The sequence below is a fragment of the Aquarana catesbeiana genome, linkage group LG01, assembly GCF_042186555.1.
Source record: "Aquarana catesbeiana isolate 2022-GZ linkage group LG01, ASM4218655v1, whole genome shotgun sequence".
In the NCBI taxonomy this organism is placed as follows: Eukaryota; Metazoa; Chordata; class Amphibia; order Anura; family Ranidae; genus Aquarana; species Aquarana catesbeiana.
Window position 1 is genome coordinate 278,156,541 of NC_133324.1, and position 18,320 is coordinate 278,174,860.

The window sequence follows — 18,320 nt, forward strand, 5'->3', positions numbered from 1 at the left end:
ATAAGAACATAAGCAGCTGGATTAGCTCTCAAGTGCAGACTGACTTTAATTGCCATTATACAGGTAAATCTCATAATACTCTTAATACACTACATGTTTTTACTTTTTAGACTTTTACCCTAGAGTGGCCATATCACAGCCACCAGGTAATCATGAACACAGATGAAAATGTCCCTAATGACCAAAATATCATTGAAATGTAAAGCTGCCATTTTTGGCAAATCTTGTTGATTATGAGTGTCTGGATTAGCTGCCCTAAACTCTGGCTCGTCATTGGATGACTAATCCGGGGTCCTAGGCTGGCCATGCAAATTTCACCCGCTTCTTAATAAACTGGCCCTGTCAGATCCCCCCAGCATCTGCTGTTTGGGAATTCTGACAACTGCCATAATACAATAGCCCTGCAGAGGATTTTTCCACCTGCACTGTTAGCATGGATCGAGAAATCTGTTCATTTTCTGAGCAAAGAAAAAAATAAAAATAATAAATGTATTGCCAGCTTTAGCACCAGTCAGTCAGTGGGGACCAAAGAGAGCCAATTAGATGCTGGTAGGGATAATAGATTATTGGCAGAAAGCTGGCTTTGTCCCCCCCCACCTCCTTTTGGCATATGAAGTAGCACGGTGCAGGAATAGGTCCTGTGGCCCAGATATAAAATTATATGGTCACTGCAAAAGAGAGGTACAGGCAGGGAGCTGTAGATACAGCACTTAGGCCTCACGTACACTGCTGCTGGTAAATGGATGTTCAGAGGCAGTTAAACAAATAATGTAATCGCGCCAAAGTCCATGGAAATACAGCCAAAATAAATGGGAAAAAAAGTCAATAGATGATGCCAGAAAGAGATCTGTGATCCTAGGATCAATGAAAATCTAGGAATCCGGGAAATCTATTTCTCCAAGATACCAAGGGCAGCTTCCTGTTGAGTGAAGTCAGTCTCCATATGAACATAAAAAACCAAAAAAGAAAGCGCCTCTTAAGTATAGCGGATTTATTAGTGTGTTAAAAGCATAGTATACACTCACATTAAGGTAGATGATGTACTGCTTCCATAAAGAACTGGTCCCGGTGTCTCTCGATGGTGACTGGTGATCAAACGGGAGCCTAGATGGACGCCGTGCGGTGGCCGCGGACCTCCGCTCGGAGGCACCGGCTGTACAAGCGGTGTAGTGGAGAAGTCACTTCCGCGTTCCAGCGGATCACATGGGAGATGACGTAACTGGGACAGTTCAGACTAACTGGGAACCACTACGCGTTTCAGAGCATGCGCGAAGCTCATAACGAGCATGCGCACTCCTTTTTCAAGTGTCTCAAGTGTTCAGAGGCAGTTGGATGCTTTTTTCAGCTGCCCCTGAACTCATCCAATGATATCTTATGCGTACATCTACACAGGTTCGTTTAATGTCGTTTTTGGGCAGTTGCTTTTAGAGGCTTTTCTTTGACGGCAAAAAGAGGAGTTCAGCCGCCGAAGTTTCAGATGCCAAACACATCTAAGTGTGGCTAAACGCGGTACCAGCGCTTAGCTGTCTTTTTGTTTAGAAGCGTTTTTAAAGGTGCCCTATTTTTTTTTTTTTACATTACAAAACTTAAATTATAGCAAAATGATGAAAAAAACACTAAAAAAATATATTTTAAAAACTTGTAATTGCTTGCAATGCTTCATAGACCATTTATATACCCCTAATGAGCCCATGATCCAATCCAATACACCACTAGCATTGCTGTTAGCCAAAGTAGAATTGGAATTTGACCTATATGTTGTTAGACTTGAACCAGATGACCCCACCATTGAGATTCACCCCCAACTTGATCAAACATAGTTGCATGAAATGTAAAATCTGGCTTTTTACATTTTTTTCTTAAATAAACGCTCCTAGACGCAAATGCATCAACGCAGCATGCAAATGCGGCTAAACTGGCGTTTTTAAATGCCGGTTTCAAGCTGTCAAAAAAAAAAAAAAATCATTAAGAAGAGGTTGCCTCAGCGTCCCGTGTACATTAGGCCTAAAAACTGGATTTGCTGCACAAGTATTTCCACCTGTAATGATATACAATAAATGTTAGAAGAGATTCCGGTCTGCTTTTTTAGCAGTAAAAAAAAAAAAAAAAAACTTATGGAAAGCATTGTCAGAGAACTTTTATATTAGTGGCTGCGGGTACTACAGGTGCTGTGCAATATACGCAAAGTATTTTTTTTTTCCCCATGTTCAACTGCTGGTTATTTCAATTAATGTTTAAATAACCCAGAATTAAGAGATTTAGGTTAGGCTTTAAATCACCCTGGATTTTTTGTTTCAATGAAAAAAGATTTTAGACAAAAACACAAATGCATGTGCAAGATTGAAAGTTCAGCAGTGCAGTCACAAGTAGTACAAAAGATAGCAAAAGCCAAAATCAGGGTAAATGGATAACAATATGCATTAGATGTAAAAAATAAGGCAGGAGCCATACACAAATGTCCCCTATCATCAAGAATACAGAAATCAAGGGCTTAGAAATACAGTATCTCACAAAAGTGAGTACATCCCTCACATTTTTGTAAATATTTTATTATATCTTTTCATGTGACAACACTGAAGAAATGACACTTTGCTATAATGTAAAGTAGTGAGTGTACAGCTTGTATAACAGTGTAAATCTGCTGTCCTCTCAAAATAACTCAACACACAGCCATTAATGTCTAAACCGCTGGCAACAAAAGTGAGTACACCCCTAAGTGAAAATGTCCAAATTGGGCTCATATAGCCATATTTCCACCCCGGTGTCATGTGACTCAGTGTTACAAGATTTCAGGTGTGAATGGGGAGCAGGTGTGTTAAATTTGGTGTGATCTCTCAAGGCAAAGAACTCTGAGGATCAAAAAAAAAAAAAAAAAATTGTTGCTCTACATAAAGATGGCGAACCTTGGCACCCCAGATGTTTTGGAACTACATTTCCCATGATGCTCATTGCACTCTGCAAAGTAGTTAAGCATCATGGGAAATTTAGTTCCAAAACATCTGGGGTGCCAAGGATCGCCATCACTGGCATAGGCTATAAAAAGATTGCCAAGACCCTGAAACTGAGCTGCAGCATGGTGGCCAAGACCATACAGCGGTTTAACAGGACAGGTTCCACTCAGAACAGGCCTCGTCATGGTTGACCAAAGAAGTTGAGTGCACGTGCTCAGCATCATATCCAGAGGTTGTCTTTGGGAAATAGATGTACAAGTTCTGCTAGCATTGCTGTAGAGGTTGAAGGGGTGGGAGATCAGCCTGTCAGTGCTTAGACCATACGCTGCACACTGCATCAAATTGGTCTGCATGGCTGTCATCCCAGAAGGAAGCCTCTTCTAAAGATTATGCATTACGGATGATGATAGATTACTGGAACCATTTCCTGTGGTCTGGCGAGACCAAGATAAACTTATTTGGTTCAGATGGTGTCAAGCGTGTGTGGCGGCAACCAGGTGAGGAGTACTAAGACAAGTGTGTCTTGCCTACAGTCAAGCATGGTGGGAGCGTCATGGTCTGGGGCTGCATGAGTGCTGCCGGCACTGGGGAGCTACAGTTCATTGAGGGAACCATGAATGCCAACATGTACTGTGACATACTGAAGCATAGCATGATCCCCTCCTTTCAGAGACTGGGCCGTAGGACAGTATTCCAACACAACGACCTTAAACACACCTCCAAGACAACCACTGCCTTGCTAAATAAGCTAAAGGTAAAAGGTGATTGACTGGCCAAGCATGTCTCCAGACCTAAACCCTGTCAAGCATCTGTGGGGTATCCTCAAACGGAAGGTGGAGGTAGCGCAAAGTCTCCAACATCCACCAGCTCCGTGATATCGTCATGGAGGGGTGTAAAAGGACTCTGAAGCTCTAGTGAACTCCATGCCCAAGAGGGTTAAGGCATAAATATTGACACTTTGGGCCCAATTTGGACATTTTCATTTAGGGGTGTACTCACTTTTGTTGCCAGTGGTTTAAACATTAATGGCTGTGTGTTGAGTTATTTTGAGGGGACAGCAAATTTACACTGTTATACAAGCTGAACACTCACCACTTTGCTGCATTGTAAAGTGTCATTTCTTAAGTGATGTCACATGAAAAGATATAATAAAATATTTACAAAAATGTGAGGGGTGTACTCACTTTTGTGAGATACTGTATAAGCACATATTGTCATAGCATCAAAAAACATACCACTGGATTTTTAGGATTTGAATAAATAGTAAAAAAAGTTGAGTATTTAGTGATTGACATTGTTTGCATGGATACATTTTGAAAATCAAATATTTAAAGTATCACCTTTTTAAATAGTATTCTACAGGTTGATTTAAAGAGGAAGTCCATGCAAAATCTAAAATCCCTGCATCTATAGACACCAGGGATCTAGCACTAACCTTTTTGGAAGATGATCTGACCCGCCCGGACCCGATCTACGGCGCCGGAAGCTCTGCAGAGGATATGGATGACAACGGCTGTGAAATGAGTGGGAAGTGATGTCACCCATAGAGTTACTATGGGGCTTCCGTTGTCCTCCGTCTCCTCTGCACCTGCCTGCACAGAGAAGACGAGGCTGACAGCTCAGCGTGGGATCCGGTCGGAGCAGCTTCCAAAAAGGTACGTATACTCGTTTTTATCTTTACAGGGATAGAGAGGTTAGTGTTAGATCCTTGGTGTCTATTGATGCAGGGATTTTAGATTTTGCATGGACTTCCACTTTAATGCAGTGACAGAATTTCCAGGGTTTCTGGTTTTGCCACCCCTCTCCACCAAAGGAGCACTTACTGTCAGGCCAAAGCCAAATTGCTGCTGGCTTCTACATTTCTGGCACTGATGCCATATTGAGAAGATCAGTGCATCCGGAAAGTATTTACAGCGCTTTACTTTTTCCACATTTTGTTATGTTACAGCCTTATTCCAACACATTAAATTCATTATTTTCCTCAAAATTCTACAATACCAAAACATGACAACGTGAAAGAAGTTTGTTTAAAATCTTTGCAAATTTAATAATAATAATAAAAAAAAATAATAATCACATGTGTATAAGTATTCACAGTCTTTGCTCAATACTTTGTTGAAGCACCTTTGGCACCAATTACAGCTTCAAGTCTTTTTGAGTATGATGTTACAAGCTTGGCACACCATCAGGTTGGGTGGGGAGCATCGGTGCATAGCCATTTTCAGATCTCTTCAGAGATGTTCGATCAGGTTCAAGTTTGGGCACTGGCTGGGCTACTCAAGGACATTCAGAGTCACTGCTTTGTTATCTTGGCTGTGTGCTTATGGCCGTCGTTCTGTTGGAAAATTAACCCTCCCCCCCAGTCTGAGGTCCAGAGCGCTCTGGAGCAAGTTATCAAGGATGTCTTTGTACATTGCTACATTCATCTTTTCCTCGATCCTGACTAGTCTCCCAGTTCCTGCTACTGAAAAATCCCCACAGCATGACACTGCCACCACGATTCACAGTAGGGATGGTATTTGCCAGGTGATTAGCAGTACCTAGTTTTCTCCAGATATGACGCTTGCACTTCAGGCCAAAGAGTTCAATCTTTGTTTCATCAGACCAGAGAATGTTGTAGTCCTTCAGGTGCCTTTGGCAAACTCCAGGTGGGCTGCCTTTTACCATACAGGCCTGATTGGTGGAGTGATGCAGAGATGGTTGCTCTTCTGGAAGTTTCTCCTCTCTCCACACAGAAACACTGTAGCTCTGTCAGAGTAACCATCAGGTTCTTGGTCACCTCCCTGACTGAAGCAATTCTCCCCCGAATGCTCAGTTTGGGCAGTTGGCCTGCTCTAGGAAGAGTCTTGGTGGTTCCAAACTTCTTCCATTTACAGATGATGAAGGCCAATGTGCTCATTGGGACCATCAATGCTGCAGACATTTTTCTGTACCCTTCCACAGATCTGTGCCTCAATAGAATCCTGTCTGAGGTCTACAGACAATTCCTTGGACTTCATGGTTTGGTTTGTGCTCTGACATGCACTATTACCCACTTAAGGACCAGCCGCCGCAGTTATACTGACGCAATGTGGCTTGATGCCACAAATCGCCTTAGATGTACGTCGGCTCGTACGCAGTGATTTGTGAGCACGCGTGCACTCCCGTTGGCCAACAGGGGAGCCAATCAGTGACAGACCAGGGATCTGCCTGTGTAAACAAGGCAAATCTCCATTCTGACAGGGGAGATCACACAGATCCTGTCTTTCTGCTAAGCAGGAAGACTGATCTGTGTGTTTCCCCAGTCACACAGTCCCCTACAGTCGCACAACCACACAGTGCCGCATCTCAAAAAAAATCAGAAAGTGGGTAAATCCTTCCGGGGCTGAAGTGGTTAAATGTGGGACCTTATATAGACAGGTGTTTGCCTTTCCAAATCATGTCCAATCAACTGAATTTACCACAGATGGACTCCAATCAAATTGTTGAAACATCTCAAGGCTGATCAGTGGAAACAGGATGCACCTGAGCTCAATTTGGAGTGTCATGGCAAAGGCTGTGAATACTTCTGTACACGTGATTTTTTTTTTCGTTTTTCATTTTTAATACATTTGCAAAGATTTCAAATAAACTTCTTTCACGTTGTCATTATGGGGTATTGTTTGTAGAATTTTGAGGAAAATAATGAATTTAATTCATTTTGGAATAAGGCTGTAACAACAAAATGTGGAAAAAGTGAAGCGATGTGGATACTTTCCGGATGCACTGTACGTCCTGACCTACAATTTATCCTACAGTATATGTTAAAGGGGTTGTAAACAGATGTGTTTTTTCATCTCCATTAAGGTGAAAAAACTTCTGTCACTGAGCAGCATCCCCCCCCCCGTTTTACTCAACTGAGCCCATTCGTTCTTACGCCGGTGACGCGCACACCCTCTCTGGCCGGGGTCTCGGCTCTTGATTGGATAGATTGATGGCAATGCAGCCATTGGCTCCCGCTGCGGTCAATCAAATCCAATGATGCGGGCGCCGAGTTTGGCTGTGTCTATGGACGCAAAAGCTGGACACAGGTGCGCGCCCGCACGGGTAGCCCTAAGGAGAGATGGTTTCCCGATGCGGGGAGGAACTACTAGCACCGCCGGGGGACCCCAGAAGAACGAGGATCGGGGCCACTCTGTGCAGTGGAGTATGACATGTTTGGGTATTTAAAAAAAAAAAAATCACGAGAGTTTAGTAACTCTTCAATACCAGGCACTTAGGCACCTTCCTGCCCAAGCCAATTTTCAGCGCTGTCGCAATTTGAATGACAATTGCGTGGTCATGCTACACTGTACCCAAACATATATTTTATCATTTTGTTCCCACAAATAGAGCTTTCTTTTGGTGGCATTTGATCACCTTTGCGATTTTTATTTTTTGCGCAATAAAAAAAGACCGAAAATTTTGAAAAAAAAACAAGTTTTTCTTTGTTTGTTAAATTTTTTGTAAAGAAGTAAGTTTTCGTCTTCATTGATGGGTACTATTATGGCTGCACTGACAAGGCGGCAGTGATGGGCACCGATGAGGTGGCACCAATGATGGGCACTGATGGGTGGCATTGCTGGGCATCACTTAATTATTCTGTTACATAATGGTGCCAGTCAGAGGCGAGAGAGGGAAAGCCGATCACCAGCTCTTCCCGTTTACATTGTGATCAGCCATGATTGGACACGGCTGATCACGTGGTAAAGAGCCTACATCGGAGGCTCTTTACCGAGATCGGTGTAGCAATGTGTCAGACTGACACACCGCACCACCGATCGCCGAGATGCGTGCCCCCGTGGGCGCGCGACGGCTGTTATCCTGCAGGACATTATAGGACGCCCAGTCAGGATAACACAACCACCGCCCGGCCGTCATTCTGCTATAGGCCAGGCGGAAAGTGGTTAAAGAGGTGGTCCAGCCTGGGTGAAAAAAAATTTAAGGTCAGCAGCTACAAATACTGCAGCTGCTGACTTATTAGGGCACTGACCTGTCCAGGGAGCCCGCAATGTTGGCACCCCAGCCGATCTTCGAATCGACTCCGGGGTGCTGCCGCCGCCATTCCTGTTAAGGGAATCCAGCAGTGAAGCCTTTAGGCTTCACTGCTGGTTCCATACTACGCATGCGCAAAGCCCATTCTAATTGGCTCGGCGGCGGGGGAAGGCCGAACTTATGGGAGATCGCCCCTCCCCCCAAAAGGTGCCAAATGTGACAGGAGGGTCATATAAGCAGAAGTACCACTTTTGGGTGGAACTCCACTTTAAGATTATTGGGTTAATGGTTAATGTAAATGGCCTGCTAATTTGTCATAATTACATAGTTGCACAGTGGCAGCCATATTTGCGAACATATGCAGGCGCTACTTCCTGCTTAGTAGTGAAGCATAAATTGCTGTACCCATTTTTTTGCATCCTAGTCTTTCTCTACATCCACCGACATTCCAAAACAGACAATATTTCCACAACAAAAGATTGCTGCGCACACGCAAATTTGAATGGAGCATAATGCTTGTTTCTATGAAGGGAGAAACTGATCAGTCAGGAGTTAAAAATACAGCCTCTCTTCAAAAAGGCTGTCAGGATGTCTTACCCTAGTTTGGTAGTAAATTTGCACATACAAAATGTTTCCAGATTCTGCAGTTAATGGCTATATAAACATAAGATGTCCATAGGCAATTTATCAGACAGCTCAGTCTCATTGAAGCAATACTCTCTCCATGTGGCTGAGATTTTACCTTTGCAGTTGCTAATAAATGAGGCCAAGCAACTGTAGTGACATACAGACAACCACTAGATAGAGAATAAATCTGTATATAGAATAGAACTGAGAATATTACAGCAATCACGAAAAAGTGAAAGGCAAACTATTTTAAAGTGAACCAGAACCCAAAAAGTGAAGCATTTTCCATATATTAAGGAACGCCTAAAAGTGTTAATTGTACTTAAGCAGTATCCACAAAAAACAAAAACGAAAGACACCCTACCCTTTTCCTGAAAAATAGCAGTGCACTTCCTGGACCTACAGTGGCTTGCGAAAGTATTCGGCCCCCTTGAACTTTTCAACCTTTTGCCACATTTCAGGCTTCAAAGATATAAAATTTTTATTTTTTGTGAAGAATCACCAACAAGTGGGACACAATTGTGAAGTTGAACAAAATCTATTGGATATTTTAAACTTTTTTAGCAATTAAAAAACTGAAAAGTGGTGCGTGCAAAATTATTTGGCCCCTTTACTTTCAGTGCAGCAAACTCACTCCAGAAGTTCAGCGAGAATCTCTGAATGATCCAATGTTGTCCTAAATGATTGATGGTGATAAATAGAATCCACCTGGGTGTAATCAAGTCTCTGTATAAATGCACCTGCTCTGTGATAGTCTCAGGGTTCTGTTGAAAGCGCAGAGAGCATCATGAAGACCAAGGAACACACCAGGCAGGTCCATAATACTGTTGTGGAGAAGTTTAAATCTGGATTTGGATACAAAAAGATTTCCCAAGCTTTAAACATCCCAAGGAGCACTGTGCAAGCGATCATTTTGAAATGGAAGGAGTATCAGACCACTGCAAATCTACCAAGACCTGGCTGTCCCTCTAAACTTTCAGCTCAGACAAGGAGAAGACTGATCAGAGATGCAGCCAAGAGGCCCATGATCACTCTGGATGAACTGCAGAGAACTACAGCTGAGGTGGGAGAGTCTGTCCATAGGACAACAATCAGTCGTACACTGCACAAATCTGGCCTTTATGGAAGAGTGGCAGGAAGAAAGCCATTTCTCAAAGATATCCATAAAAAGTCTCGTCTAAAGTTTGCCACAAGCCACCCGGGAGACACACCAAACATGTGGAAGAAGGTGCTCTGGTCCGATGAAACCAAAATCGAACTTTTTGGCCACAATGCAAAACGATATGTTTGGCGTAAAAGCAACACAGTTCATCACACTCAACACACCATCCCCACTGTCAAACATGGTGGTGGCAGCATCATGGTTTGGGCCTGCTTTTCTTCAGCAGGGACAGGGAAGATGGTTAAAATTGAGGGGAAGATGGATGCAGCCAAATACAGGACCATTCTGGATGAAAACCTGTTGGAGTCTGCAAAAGACCTGAAAGCGGGACGGAGATTTATCTTCCAACAAGACAATGATCCCAAACATACAGCAAAATCTACAAAGGAATGGTTCACAAATAAACGTATCCAGGTGTTAGAATGGCCAAGTCAAAGTCCAGACTTGAATCCAATCGAGAATCTGTGGAAAGAGCTGAAAACTGCTGTTCACAAACGCTCTCCATCCAACCTCACTGAGCTCGAGCTGTTTTGCAAGGAAGAATGGGCAAGAATTTCAGTCTCTCGATGTGCAAAACTGATAGAGACATACCCCAAGCGACTTGCAGCTGTAATCGCAGCAAAAGGTGGCTCTACAAAGTATTAAACGCAAGGGGGCCGAATAATTTTGCACGCCCCACTTTTCATTTTTTTATTAAAGTTTCAAAAATCCAAAAGATTTCGTTCCACTTCACAATTGTGTCCCACTTGTTGGTGATTCTTCACAAAAAATAAAAATTTTATATTTTTATGTCTTTATGTTTGAAGCCTAAAATGTGGCAAAAGGTTGAAAAGTTCAAGGGGGCCGAATACTTTCGCAAGCCACTATATATATATATATATATATATATTATATATATATATATATATACACACATACATACATACCCCATAAAAAGTATATAACCTCTAAAATAAACATATTCCAAATATAGTGCAAGTGCTCAGTTATACTAAATATATCAAAATAAAGTGCAGGTGGCTCAGTGTATAATATAAGAATATTGATGCGCTCTAATCAAAAATATGACCTCGTGCACTACTCACTTAAATTAAAATTCTTTGGATAACGCCAAACATAAAAAAATAAATAGAAATAAGTGAAGTGTAATAATGTCAGCACTCATCAACTACCGATTTGTTGAGAAATGTATAGTGGCAAATGAAGAAGTGAAATAATAATGTGGCTGGAAAAAACTGACTGAGAAGAAAAGGGAATTCTAACAGAATAAAATTATCCTCTAGTATAAGCAATAATCACCCATAAATCCACCAGTCATCTATATTTGCATTGTAAGGGTTAAACTTTGTAAAGTTGATTTCCAGCCTGAACGTCAGCCTGCAATACTCAAAGCCTTCAGAATGTCTTTTCCCAGCTTAAGAAAAATGACGACTTGCACTTAGTTTCACTTGCTTTCAATCTCAATTAGCAGACGAGTCATGTAGAGAGAAAAAAAGTATCATTGCGCAAAGATCAACATAGAATACAGAGTAGAGAAAACCAAAACTTATACACTCACATAGCCTAGTATGTGTTTAGGCATGAAAGAAAACAGTCAGCCGCTGCTGCTGTACTCGTAACAGCAATGCTCGTCACTAGCACCTCCTCAGCTCCTGGCTCAGTGTGTTTCTACACTGTCCTCAATGATGTTTTCAAGCAAACGATGATAGTCCATAAAAGTAAAAAAAGAATAAGTGGAAAAAATGGTGTCTTCATGCAATATGCACTCTCCCCCAGCAGGTGTACCCTCACCTTAAGGGCTTTGAAAATGAGTCGGTAGTAAATGGCAACAGCTTAGATGGTCATGTATTTTCCTCATTCGTATAGTGGCTGGTTAACTTTAAGCATAGATCCCATATTCATTGCACCTCCTGGTAAAAACGCTGATCAACAAAGTTCCTCCTGGTCTTTCAGTAATCACCTCATATCATGCAGGGAATAACAGAAGCGTGTAATTCTGTTTTAAAATAAATTTAATATCAACTTAAGCTCATAACATTACCTTCTAGATTGTAAGCTCTAACAAGCAGGGCCCTCTGATCCCTCCTGTATTGATTTGTATTGTAAGTGTACTGTCTGCCCTCATGTTGTAAAGCGCTGCGCAAACTGTTGGCGCTATATAAATCCTGTATAATATTATTACACTCACATTTAATATAATTAAATACCGCAATAAAAATGTGCTGGTATAATGGGGGGTGAGATCGTCACCTGTATTCCAGACTGCAGCCCCGGTGTATGGCGTTTCCTGTGTCCTGTATCTCCACAGCACTTCCTACTACCTTCTGTGTCAGCCAGTCAAGCTCCTCCTACCGGTTTCATCACACCTCGTGACTTCCTCTGGGAGTTTTTAGATTTTGAGGTTTTTCGTTTCGGCAGCTCACAAGGTTTATATCTATATGCATTTTTGATGTGTTCTTGCTGCGTTTTCAATGCATTTTAATAGGGAAGTGCATTTCTGGTGCGTTTTTTTAACTGACCAAATATACATTAAAAAAAAAATGCAAAAAGGATTTTTAATGGCTTCAAAAAGGTGCCGATAATGGCTGACAAATTCATATTATTTAAAAACGGGATTTTTTTCTACTCACTGTAAAATTCCTTTCTCTGAGTTCATTGACGGACACAGCACGTCTAATCTTGACCTTAGGGTTATATCACCAACTTCAGGAGTAGGACTAGGCAAAAAAAAAAAAAAAGCACAGCACCGCCTAGGGGTGGTCCTTACTGGTAGCAACCCTCCACTGTGCTACAGGCAGCTCGGTTTGTTACAAAGCAGTACAAACACAAACACGAGGGGTAGGTGCTGTGTCAGTCAATGAAGAGAAAGGGATTTTACGGTGAGTAGAAGAAAAATCCTGTTTTCTCTTTCGTTCATTAACGGACACAGCACTTCTAATCTTGACCTTAGGGATGTCCGAAAGCAGTGCCACAATGAGGGGTGGGAACACAAAACGGGAGCTAAAACCTCAGACGGCCGCCTGCAAAACTTTGAGGCCGAAACACGCATCCAAAGATGCACCCACATCCACCTTGTAAAACTTGGTGAAAGTGTGTACTGACGACCAGGTAGCCGCCTTACACATTTGAGAAACAGACGCTTGATGCCGGAAGGCACAGGAAGCACTAACCGCCCTGGTAGAATGCGCCGTGACGGGAAAGGGAAGCACCCGCCACGTAATGGCATACGCCTGGACAATAATCTGATCCAACGAGAAATAGTGGCCAAAGAAGCCGCCAGGCCCTTCCTTGGACCATCCACAGTTAAAGTGAATCAGATTTACGAAAAGGAGCCGTAACTGACAGATACACACAGAGAGCCCCAACTACATCCAAAGAGTGCAAAGCGACCTCCTTGAGGCGAGACAGACGAGGACACAAGGAAGGAAGCACAATGTCCTCATTTAGATGAAAGGCAGATACTACCTTAGGGAGAAACGAGGGATGCAGACGCAGCACTGCCTTATACTTGTGAAGACTCAAATAAGGAGACTTACACGACAAGTCTGCCAGCTCAGAAACTCGCCGAGCGGACGTAATAGCCACTAGAAAGACAACTTTCTGACAGAGCGTAAGTAAGGGGATCTCCCTAATGTTCTCTAACGGTGGCTTCTGAAGTACTGAGAGCACCAGGTTTAGATCCCACGGAGGCATCGGTGGGCGTATCGGGGGAGCCACATGTTGAACCCCCTGAATAAAAGTACGCCCCAACGAGTGAGCAGCCAATGGCTGCTGAAAAAGGATAGCTAGAGCCGATATTTGCCCCTTGATAGTGCTCAAAGCAAGCTTATGATCGACACCATGCTGCAGAAACACAAGGATCTTAGACACCAAATAGGAACACGGATGCCACCCCACAGCCTTGCACAAAAATGTAAGCCTTGAAGTGAAGTGGGCTTACGTGCGATCAACGTAGTGGGAATCACAGAAGCCGTCAACCCCCGGCCACTCACCAGCACCTGGCTTTCAATAGCCAAGGCCCTTAAAGCCAGAGACGGTAAAGCAGGGTGGAATATCAGACCCTGGGACAGAAGGTCCTCTTGCATCGGCAGCCACCAGGGAATGTCCGCCACCATCCGTACCACGGATGCCGAGGCCAATCCGGAGCGATTAGAATTACCGGAATTCTACCCTGCGCAGCAGACGAGGAAGGCGTTTGAGAGGAGGGAAGGCATAAATGAGCTGATAATGCCCCCATGGCGCCACCAGCACATCTGACACATCTTCCAACATCTGACCACAAATTTCTGCACCTTTCGATTGAGATGAGAGGCCAGAAAATCCAAGTGTGGTGTGCCCCACCGCAGGCAAATGAGACGAAAAACTTCTGGATTGAAGCGACCACTCCCCTGATCCAGCAACTGACGGCTGAGGTAATTCGCTTGCCAGTTTTCTGCGCCCGGAATGTAAACGGCTGAAAGAGCCGGCACGTGAAGCTCTGCCCACTGCAGAATATGAGAGACCTCCAGCTCCGCTGAGCTCCTTGTCCCCCCACGGTGGTTGACGTAAGCCACAGCTGTGGCATTGTAAGACTAGATCCTGTCCGGACGACTGCGCAGCCGCTGCGTCCAAATGTAGAGGCATAACCTGATCGCACGCAACTCTAGCACGTTGATCGACAGGCGAGACTCCTCCGGCGTACAGCTGCCCTGGCCCGAACGAAGGCCCAGAAACCCAACCGGTCAGGCTGGCATCTGTCGTGATCACCGTCCAATGGAGAGGGATAGATGACTTCCCGAACCATAGAGCCGGGGACCGTAGCCACCAAAGAAGCGAGACCCTGGTCAGATGACCCACACGGATCTGACAATCCAGAGATGCCGGGGATTTGTCCCATTTGAATAAGATCTCCCTCTGCAAGACCCGAGTGTGAAACTGCGCATACGGAACCGCCTCGAAGGTGGATACTATGAGGCCCAGAACCCATATGCAAACGCGCAGTGACGACCACTTGCGGGACAGCACCAACCGCACCGCGGAGTGAAGGGCCTGCAGTTTGATCAGTGGAAGAAAAACCTTTGCACGTGCAGAGTCCAGAATCAACCCCCAAGTACTCCAGGCATTGGGTTGGCAGCAACGGGGACTTCTGGAGATTCAACACCCATCTGAACTCTTGTAAGGTCATGTTGATCGCCACATCGTCTCTCAGTTCTGAGGCTGACGCTGCTCTTAGGAGGAGAAGTTCGTCCAGGTAACTCACGACCGCAATCCCCCACTGTCTCAGCAATGCCAGAACCGGTGCCAGTACCTTGAAGACCCGTGGCACCGATGCCAATCCAAAAGGGAAGTGCCACAAATTGATAGTGCGCTTCCCCGACTGCAAAGCGCAGGAACCACTGCTGCCTGACACAGATGGGGATATGCAAGTACGCGTCCTTGATGTCCAGGGAGGCCAGGAAATCTCCCTGATGAAGCACGGCCACCACTGAACGGACTCCATCCTGAACCTCCGTACCCTCACAAAACAATTGAGAGCCTTGAGGTCCAGGATCGGACACACCCCTTCCTTCTTTGGAACTATAAACAGATTGGAGAAGAACCCCCAAAACTTTTCTGAAGCTGGTACAGGCACTATCACCCCCCCCGAAGAAGCAAGTCCTGCACCGCCCCAAACAAGGCCTGCCGACAAGACGGGAGAGGATGAAGATTGGCGGGAAAAAAAACCTGTCTGGCTGACAGATAGGAAACCATTTTGTATCCAGGCACAAAATTAGTTTGCAGACCCACTGGTCGGAAAAAAGAGAAGTCCACCGGTCTGCAAACCACCGAAGTCGACCCCCCACCCACAAGTCGGGCGGCAGGGGTAAACCTTCATGCGGAAGAGGACTTGTCCGCGGGCTTGTTTGGCTTGGGAAGCCAAGGACGCCTTTGCCCATCCGTTGAAGCCTTGGTGGGCTGGGAACGCCTGCCCGCAGAACCGGGCAGACAAAAATTACGCTTGTGAGTGGAAAAGGAGGGACCCTGTCTACGACGGGGCTCCTTGCCTTTTTTGGACTGTGGGAGAAAAGTACTTTTCCCCCCAGTACTGTCCCTAATAATGTCGTCCAGAGAGGCTCCAAATAGCCTCCCACCCTGGAAAGGCAAACCCGCCAAAGCCTTCTTAGTCATCTGGTCCGCCGACCAGCACTTGAGCCAAAGCAGCCGGCGAAGAACCACAGGCGACACGGAGACCTTAGAAAGTAACGGGGCCGTGTCCAGGGCCGCATCACAGACACACTTAAGTCTCTGCACAAACTGGTCTGCCAGTTCCACACAGATTGGGGACTCTTGCTCATTACCCAACTCGCGGTGTAATAGCTTAGGCCATTCAGTAAGTGTCTGCGACACCAGAGCCGTGGCTAACACCAGACGAAGAGCAGACCCCACCATCGTAAAACATAAACCGAGCAACTGCCTCAGCCTGTCGGCAGGATCCTTGAAAGGGGACCCCTCCACCGGAATCATGGTCGCCTTATTTAACCTAGACACTGGAGGATCAACGACCGGATGGGGAAGCCCATTTCTTCAACAGACTCTCCTCAAATGGGTAACGCACCAAAAAAACGCCTCGGAACTGAAAAGGAACGATGCGGGCGTTCCCAATCCTTGTAAATAAACTTATCAAAATAAGACAGGTAAGGAAACACCTTAGCGGTGCAGACCGGCTTGTGAGACCCAAAAGGGACCGACACCTCTGCAGACTCCCCTGCCGGATCCTCACTTTTCAAAGTATCATGCACCGCCATAATGAGTGCACCCACCAGCGCTTTCTCATGCGCCGCAATGGATGCGGAGGATTCCTCCCCACTGTCTGAAAGTTCAGGGGCCGCCTGCCACGGCAGGGCCCCTGTCCGGATCAGAGCCCTCCCCAGAGGATGGAAGGGGGCATTTTTTTACGTACCTTACGCCCGCACGCCACCTCAACCCGGGAGGAGGATTCCAGGACTGCTGACAAAGCGTCCAGGGGCACCGTAGACCCAGAGGGGCCAGCTGCTGTCACTGGGTTGTCTGGGGGGGGCACCTGCTTCAGACCCCATGGCATCCCACACTTGACCGGACACTACCAGGGACCGAACGCCCACTAGGTAGAGAGAAAGGTAGACCACCCCCCTAGCTGCCGCAGACTGGGGGTCCCCCAGAAGGACTCACCACCATGACCCACGAGGAGCAGTGCTGTGCTGTCCGTCCTCCGCAGATGGGACAAACCACGAGGGGATCTGGGCTCTGCGCTCTTGCCTGGCTTCAAATGCAGAAACTAGCTCTAGAGGACCAGCAGCAAACTCCCCATGAGGCTAGAAGAAAATGGCCGTTGGCTGCGCTTCCACAGATAAAGCCTGAATGCTATGAGACCACAGAAAAACGGCCACCATGGCTACGAGAACATGGCCATGGTGCCTGTCCCCACAGAGACGGCGGCTATTAACATAGGAAGACGCCAGCACCCCATAGAGAGACCACCCGGAGGGGACCCCACCAAAGTAAGGTAAACCAGCAACAGGCAGCATAGCCGAGGGGCCAGGGTAAGGATGAAATTCCCCAAAACTGATCATCCCAGGGGGTACCCAGCTGCTCCCATTGTGCCTGGACCAGGCCAGGGAAGCTCATACTTACCCATCCAGCCAGGATTGCAGGTCTCACTCCCCGGACAGATCCACCTCCCGCCTAAAACGAAGTGGCTATCGACCATGGCGACACTGTGATCCAGATGTCAGGTTCCTGGTCATATGTGTCCCTGCAAGGTGTCTAGACCGCCGGCCGCCCAAGTCCAGAGTGGGGCTTGTCGCGGCCGACCCAGCACGGAGCTCAGGTCTGCGCGCGCTCGGTGGCCAGGCTGGGGAGACTACCAGGATCTATAATATCCAGCCTGTCCCCAGCCCAGCAGTTGATTGCAGAATCTCACAAATCCAAAAAGAAATAAAATAAAACCAAAAGACTACAGGTCCCAGCAGGGAGCCAGGTCCTTCTAGACTAGGCAGAAAAAAAAAAACTGAGCTGCCTGTAGCAGAGTGGGGAGTTACTACCAGTAAGGACCGCCCCTAGGCGGTGCTGTGCTCGTTTTTTATTGTTTCTGCCTAGTCCTACTCCTGAAGGTGGTGATATAACCCTAAGGTAAAGATTAGAAAGTGCTGTGTCTGTCAATGAACGAAAGAGAAAAGTCAAATATAATACATTAAAAAAAAAAAAAAAAATTATATAAGATTTAAAAAAAAAAAAAAAAAAAAAAAACTTAAAATTTGTGGTTTTCAATTTTGGCACCAGAAATTTCATTTTGGTGCAACACTAATGAAAACTCCTACAAGCTGTAAGCAGTGCTGGGTTGGACACAGAGAAGAAGTCACAAGACTGCTATATGCCGATGAGAAAAGGTATTTAACAGTTTATATTTACTAAAATAATTGCATTTCCATGTTCTGTGTACTATGGGATACCAGATATAGTGAAGGCAGGGTCCAGGGTTTAGAAATACCAAGTCCTGCTCCTCAAACAAGATGGCTGCCTGCACACAAGGATACTGAAGGTTTAAAGGATATCTAAAGGTTTTTTTTTTTTTTCAAACAAATAGGTCATAC

The 18,320-nt window shown here is 45.3% G+C and overlaps 1 protein-coding gene across 1 annotated transcript in view; it reads right to left on the reverse strand.

The window, feature by feature from the left end:
- The window catches only part of PPM1F (protein phosphatase, Mg2+/Mn2+ dependent 1F), a 128,246-nt gene that overhangs the window by 24,532 nt on the left and 85,394 nt on the right, over nt 1–18,320 (reverse strand). The gene's annotated exons all lie outside the window — the stretch shown is intronic.